This window comes from Haemaphysalis longicornis, unplaced genomic scaffold (genome assembly GCF_048455015.1).
Source record: "Haemaphysalis longicornis isolate Haplotype H1 unplaced genomic scaffold, Haemaphysalis longicornis Haplotype H1 scaffold_8, whole genome shotgun sequence".
Lineage (NCBI taxonomy): Eukaryota > Metazoa > Arthropoda > Arachnida > Ixodida > Ixodidae > Haemaphysalis > Haemaphysalis longicornis.
Genome location: NW_027526445.1, coordinates 78540091 through 78548390, shown reverse-complemented (window position 1 = coordinate 78548390; position 8300 = coordinate 78540091).

Here is an 8300-nt window from a genome sequence, read left to right as displayed (position 1 = left end):
CGCATTGAGGAGTTACTATGCTATTTTTAAAGCAAAATTTTAGCCGTATATCGAATGCCAAGACAGAATTATTATTGAAGTCTTAGTTCTCATACGTATTGTTACGGCCGTTTCTTGAAAATAGCCACTTTATGTCTGCGTTTCGAATATTCGCATTAGTGTGCCGACTTTTTTGGATACTTCCGGCCATCTCCCAGCCTCGTTTCCTTCTTTAAAGAGGGCAAGTCTGCACGCCTCTACGCATGCGCTTGTGGTTTGCGCATCTGAGAGCAACGGAATGGTGGGTATCAAACGTCCAGAGACCAATACAGCTGTATTTGTGGTCACGCTGCGTCTATTTACATCAGCCGAAGTTGCCCGGCACATGTCTTTTGTGGGTGCTGTGCCGATCTTTTGCATGCAGCTAAAAACAAAGCACGACTTGCAGGAGTATTTGTAGGTTATCCTGGAGGACGGATATTTTGACAGGCTGACAGTCCATGCGCTACAATCAGCCTGAACCTTCTCGCGGCAAACACAGGATGAGGAATTCTGTTTACCGTACACAATTCCATGAGGTGTAAATGGAGCCTGGATCTCAAAATGGACACTCCGTCTGTCTGGTTCGAGGCGCTTTCTTATCGTGGTGAATGCATATTACTATTGTTAACTACCCTTCCTTTAAGTGAAGATTTGAAACCTCTCACAGTGATAATATTTTCTTGATAACTTCTGACTTACCGCACCTGGAATTTCACTGGAACTGAACTGGTCAACCAGGCGTCCGACTCGATATAACAGAAGTCTGACATTTTGCTTGATTTTTGTTTACTTTACTCCATTATAGCAGTGAAATTACGTTATGAAATCATGCTGAAATACTTTTGACTTTGTTATAAAAGACTGAAAGACGTTTAGGTTTGGCTAAATTATATTGACACCATGTACAGGCGGTGAGAATATCTTGTATTTACACTATTTACAACTGTGACAAATCAGAGGCACAACAGATGGCTCTTTATGTTTAGGCGAGCGCCGCACCGATTTCACCTCTCTCGTCCTCCATGTTGGCCACATGCCCTTGAGGCCATGGGGCGAAAAAATATCTATCAATATTTACGTTAAAAATTTCTCCATCACAGTATTGATTTGTAAAGCATGAAAAGTTTCTCCCCCATTTATTTTACGTATTTCCGACAACAGTAATAGTTGCACACTCCACTTCCACAACGTAAAACACCGCACACTCAGTAAAATTATGCATTCTCATAAATAGGCACTGGTGTAATAGCGATTAGAAGTACATTTCTAGGGCTAACAAAAAAATTTACAAAGGAAATGTTTGAGCTTACCGATAACTAAAACGATAAGAAGAGCGGTGTTTCTCATCTTTGACTGCAGAAGAGTGCTGCCAAAAAAGATACACGGTGGCGCACTACGATCGTCCCTCGATTTTTATACGACACGCAAAGGCTGTAAATGCCTAGAAAAGTATTTTAGAAATAATAACTGCGCTCGAAAGGTCAGCTGTTTGAACAAAAATATTTCCACACGACCTTTTTTTGGGTTGTACATTCACCCTCAAGAAGGGAACTGCTGTTTATTTCAGAAGAATTTCGGCGTCACAGTCAACGTCGACAATAAACTTTCCCTTGAAGCATTTTTGCGCGCTTCCACATCTGAGTTTTACCCGGTTTGGTATTGCTTTGATAATTTCAAGCAAAGTCATGAAAAATACGTCTGCAGTGAACGGAAATCCTAAATGTCGACGACATGAATTTAAGTCTAAACTTGTATATTTCAATTCCCTATACTTTTGAAATGAATAACAGACCTCATATAAACCACTGCAGTATATTTAAGGATCAAACGTACTGTTTCATACTATTCGCCATCTGTTTGTGGCTAAGTGCTGTAAATCTGGTCGTGCTGGCGAAAAAGGTCATCTAAGCATTGAGAAACTCCGACAAACAATTACATCGCGGCCATTCCAAAAACACTAGCACGAGAGGAAGAAATTGCTATTACGAATGAATGTAACCCATCGTCGAAAGATTCAAATAAAGTAGGTGTATTTGAAGGAGAGTTCTCTGCAATTAGGCTATACGCACTATTTCCCTAGTGGATTTTTTTGTCGTTCCGGTGTTTCATTTGATTATTCATTGATTAGTCGAGCACTTTTAACGTACTTTCACGTTGGACCGCCTCTGTCAAATCACAGATGTGTTTTCCGATGCTTGTAATATGCCCTTTAGTACTCTGCGCAAAGACGTTATCGCTGCTCTCCTGGCTTAAGGGGAAGGGCGCGTTATTGACCCCGTCATGCTGTGCAGTGATGGTGCGTCTACTGTATTTCTGTATTGCCGGTTTTCGCGGGGCCTTAACTGGTGTCTCGGCAATATGTAAAAGACCCGTTCATTACCTGCGTTGTTTGGCATCACCCGCTTATATTTTTTGCGTGCGTACTGTGCACTTCGCTTTCCCTGCATCTTCACTGACTATAGCACGGCGTTATTCTTCTTACTTCATTCCGTTAGTGTTTATACAAGCAATGAGAAATTGCCCCTCATTTGGCTTGCTTTTTCAGAGACAACATATCACGTGCCACTCGTATATCTGTGTCTTCGTCTCAAGAGAAAAAGTAGCAGCAGTAGTCTCGTGACAATTGCAAAGACGAGAGCGGGGGAGAATCGATTCAGCCGCGGAATATTCAAATTAATAGAGAACGTATGTATAGTCAGCTGTAAAGCCACGGCTGTTCTCTCTCTATCGCATTGAGGAGTTACTATGCTATTTTTAAAGCAAAATTTTAGCCGTATATCGAATGCCAAGACAGAATTATTATTGAAGTCTTAGTTCTCATACGTATTGTTACGGCCGTTTCTTGAAAATAGCCACTTTATGTCTGCGTTTCGAATATTCGCATTAGTGTGCCGACTTTTTTGGATACTTCCGGCCATCTCCCAGCCTCGTTTCCTTCTTTAAAGAGGGCAAGTCTGCACGCCTCTACGCATGCGCTTGTGGTTTGCGCATCTGAGAGCAACGGAATGGTGGGTATCAAACGTCCAGAGACCAATACAGCTGTATTTGTGGTCACGCTGCGTCTATTTACATCAGCCGAAGTTGCCCGGCACATGTCTTTTGTGGGTGCTGTGCCGATCTTTTGCATGCAGCTAAAAACAAAGCACGACTTGCAGGAGTATTTGTAGGTTATCCTGGAGGACGGATATTTTGACAGGCTGACAGTCCATGCGCTACAATCAGCCTGAACCTTCTCGCGGCAAACACAGGATGAGGAATTCTGTTTACCGTACACAATTCCATGAGGTGTAAATGGAGCCTGGATCTCAAAATGGACACTCCGTCTGTCTGGTTCGAGGCGCTTTCTTATCGTGGTGAATGCATATTACTATTGTTAACTACCCTTCCTTTAAGTGAAGATTTGAAACCTCTCACAGTGATAATATTTTCTTGATAACTTCTGACTTACCGCACCTGAAATTTCACTGGAACTGAACTGGTCAACCAGGCGTCCGACTCGATATAACAGAAGTCTGACATTTTGCTTGATTTTTGTTTACTTTACTCCATTATAGCAGTGAAATTACGTTATGAAATCATGCTGAAATACTTTTGACTTTGTTATAAAAGACTGAAAGACGTTTAGGTTTGGCTAAATTATATTGACACCATGTACAGGCGGTGAGAATTTCTTGTATTTACACTATTTACAACTGTGACAAATCAGAGGCACAACAGATGGCTCTTTATGTTTAGGCGAGCGCCGCACCGATTTCACCTCTCTCGTCCTCCATGTTGGCCACATGCCCTTGAGGCCATGGGGCGAAAAAATATCTATCAATATTTACGTTAAAAATTTCTCCATCACAGTATTGATTTGTAAAGCATGAAAAGTTTCTCCCCCATTTACTCCCTTCGATTTGTGTTGTACCTGTTCCCAACACAGTATTTCAGTCTGACCACCACGCCACTCTGGTCAGAACACTTCTCGTGGAGAATATATTTTCTTATTTCACATTCTCAGTACGACGGGTTGGTTGACACTGGTCAAACGCAATTACACTGAGAGAGCAGACTGCTTTTGTCACTAAACTTGTCCACGACGGCTTAAGTGAATTTTGACCCTAAATACCTAAAGTAAAGGAACGGTCGGCACTAGCTTTCAGCTGAACTAAATGGGCCCTCGGAACAAAGAATCTACCGCAAACAAGAAGCCAAAACTGGGAAACAGAGATTACAATGTGAGTATCGTTTGCTCAGGAATTTTCGCGAATATACTCTTGAGCGCTACAATTAGAGTTACGTTGCCACGGTTGAGGCAGATGCTCAAAGCAATGCTAAAACGTTCTAGGGTAACATCCGCGGAGTTACCTTAAAACTTTCTTCCGCTTATATGTGTCTCCTCGATGAGAGGGGTGAGATCATACCCGGCGTTTTTAACGCCTTCAGGCAGCCATTCTCCGGAGTATACGGCAAGGGAAGTGCAGTCGGGTGTCATCAAATGCACTCAGGGTATAATATACGCTCAGAATGCTTGGTTTCCGCAAATCTTATCGCAAAAGCCTTAAAGCAAGTAAAGCCATTATGTTTGTGCGTTCCTGACAGTATTCTTTGTGCAGCACTTAAGTAGTTTATTCGTATGTCCTGGTCTTGAAATATTTATTAAAACTTTCCTCAAGGCTGGCAAGTTGCCCACTCGTTCGAACACTGCGCGTGTTGTTTCTTTATTTAGGCCAGATAAAAATTACACCACACAAACAACCGCCCAAATTCATTCTCCTCACCGCTTCAAAACTGTTTGAGACCATACTATATAGCCTACTCACATTGACTGTAAAAACCATTCTATTACGTAAGCAGCACGGCTTTCTCGTTGAGAGATCGACAACAACCAATCTCTTAAATTTTATTTTACATGCCTCAGAGGCTGTGCAGGAAAGCTCGATATCGTTTACATCGATTTCAGCACCGCTATGATATTGTTTACATGGTAAATTATTTCAAAAACTCTATCAACTGGATATACACGCCTCCGTCACATCCCTTTTACGACATTACTTATCGGATAGATATTGTTTTGTGCCTGCAAACGGCCAGCTTTTCCTCCCCTATAAGGCTCAATTGGTGTCTCTCAGAGCTCTGCGTTATGAACACTTTGGTTTTCACGCTTATAAATGATGTTCTTCAGAGTTCATGATGGTCATTTTTTTATATGCTGATAATATCGCAATATTTATTGCTGTTTCAACAGAACACCTCTTCCGTTATGGAGCGAGCGATCACTTCTTTGTGTATTGGTGCTCACATAACCAACATCGAATAAAACTTGTAAAAGAAAGGAAATAACATACACAACGAAAACTGACATGATATTGTTCTCCTAAACAGATTACGGGTAAAGCGCTAACACGTGTGATGGATACTGGGAATCTTGGAATGTATTTCTACAGTAAGTTGAGCTTCTCCCCGCATATCCGGGGGATCCCTCGGTAGGACCTGCGATCCATTTGCGTTGTATGACCCCTATCGAAGGAGCGCAACGAGCCAGGCTATTTTCTCAAACTACACACAATTATATGTCATCCATAGCTCGAGTATATTCCTGTGGAAAGGAACAGCACATGCAAACCAAACATTGTTCTTGTTAAAGTGTCCAGAAAAAGTCCATATCTATTTTCAATCATTGCTTTTCTAGTCATAACGATTTGTTGGGTCGTTGTTTTTGCCGAGGCTAAAGGTCTTATCTCCAGACGTATTATGGGTAATATTTTCTTCCATTTCCGAGTCGTTCGCAGAACAGTGTCTTGTGGTGAAATGCTGAAAAAATTTTCACAACTTTTGCAGCAAAAATCCACCAGTAGGCCCTGATGTCTGCGTTGCTTGTACCCGATGCTTCGCCTCCAGTGTACATACATTCAGTATTGCGGATATTTAGACATGTTAAATAATTCGCCCACAACATCATGATAACATGTCTGTAAGCTGGTTATGTTAGTGACGTTTTTATCCACTCTTCAAGCGCGACCACTTGAGTATAAATTGCTAACACAATCATTTCTATATCCTTCCACTACTCCTTGTTCAACGTCTGGTTTTCTGTATTTGTGCATTCATTATATTCTCCTTTCCTGACATATGATCTACCCTGATATAGTCTGTTTTCTTTAAAATAAACTGTGTTACCCTTTACGTATAATTTTGAGACTATTTCTGTACGACGACGCCTCGTTTGTTGTCACATGCCTTAGTTCAAGGCCCGGTACTTGCTTTTTTGTGGATGGTTGTTTGTGATTTTGTGGGTGAATGTATATTCAGTTGTTCGACGCTGTATGATTTTTTGTGTGTGTCATCACCGCTGTCCCTTAATTGCATTACTTGTGAGCTGTGAGGGTCTTAAATTGGATAATTTTTTGTTCGCCAACTCAAATGACCTCCGCCTGTTTCTACGCACGACAAAAAACAATTTTTGTTTCATTGATTATCATCATCATTTTATTAATATTATATTATTATTATTTTTATGATATATATTATTATTACATAAATATTATTATTATTAGTATTAGTAGTAGTAGTAGTAGTAGTAGTATTTGATTTTAAATATTAATATTCCTTCTGTGTCGGCGTAGACGACAAGTACTTTCATCGTTTGTGTTTCCCCTGAACATGGCCCTCGGACTGTCTTTTTAACACATTTCGAGGTAAACTCCACTCTGACATGATTTTTCCCCCTATCCTCAACCCCGTTCCGCGCAATGAAAACAAATGATAGTTTTGAAGTATATCAAAATGCCTGCGGCCCACGTAATAAATCTTCTGAGTTGTTCACAAATGTTTTGTCCCCTACATACACTGTTATCGTGAACACAGAAACTTCGCTTTAAAACTGCATTTCCTCTTGTCAGTATTTTCCTCCTAATTATGAAGTTCATCGGCCCGACAGAAATTCTGCTAGTTCTAACAAAAAGGCGGAAGTGTTCTCGCAGCGGTCGGGAGATCTTGCAATGTGCTCAACGTCTGCAGCTTGACAAACCGGGCGTATATGTCTGGCTTCATGTTCGCCTCCGCGAAGGCATTAATCTCCTAATCAGGGCATTCTATGTTGCGCCTGATACTGCCCTCTCAGTGTTCAATTCTTTGCTTCCCTGAATCGAACAAGCACATGTACTTAACAGTTCTCACAAGCTGCTTCTCATGGATGACTTCAACACACGAGGCGTTCAATGTTATATTATAACATTTATACACTATAACTTGAGGGTAGAGCAAACATGTAGCATGGTTCTCGATTTCTTACCCTTTACCTTCTTACAGCAGGTAAATCGTACAATGAACCGCTGTGGTGCGTTTTAAACCTTTGTTTCACGGGCATAGCAAATCCGCAAGTTGTTCATTCGGGATATCTGTTGACTGCCCTGATGAGTTTCAGCCCTCCCCTCTTATTTCCGCATCTTAAGCCGTACAACGTGACATTGCTCCGGCCTCATACACAACTACTCATCGTTATTGTTTTAAACATGGTGATTATGTAGGTTTTTACTAGTGTCTTTCTTCCGCAGATTGGTCCAAAACGAAAATTCGCCCTAATTTTATTTTTCGTTTTCCAAAAAACTCCGCGCTGCCGTTAAGACGAAAGATCGTGCACCTAAACAACATGATTGATTGATTGTTTGTTTTATTGATTGATTAATATTGTTGTTATTATATTCTCCTCTCTGAAGCCTGCACCGGCCTCTCTTTTCTCGCCGATGTAGTCACACAGCAGCGCAAGGAAAACCGGCTTCTGAATCAGGACAGCGTGTATGTGCTTGCCCAGCAGGCTGCAATCGTCACTTCCCTGGGTGAGGAGGTTCGCTGCCTGCGATCGGAGCTAGCACGTTTACCGCGGTCACAGCTGCATCCCGGAGTCCTGCCATCTTTCCCATGCTAACGGTGACGTCACCGCACTTTGGAATCCGTAAAGGTCGTTGTTCGCCGCCGCCACCGCCGGCGGAACTGGTGAGGGCGGCCCCCTCCTGCGTGTTCATTCGCTTCGGCTTTTCTAGAACGCTTGAGTTGTCAACCACCGACCGCGTTGAGTTCTTTAGATTTCTATTCGGACAGCCTTTCGACTCCACCTCTATGGTCCAGCACTGCATGCAGTGATCAGGCGATGAACACACAGAAGAAAGGGGCGCTCCTCGCATGGGTGCATTAGAAGCTTCTGAGTTTGCTGTTGTACGCCGACTGCTGAACTTCAGGGCCATGTTTGTTTCAAAATTTCGGCTCACACAACATCTTGTGAACCGTTTCCACACTTG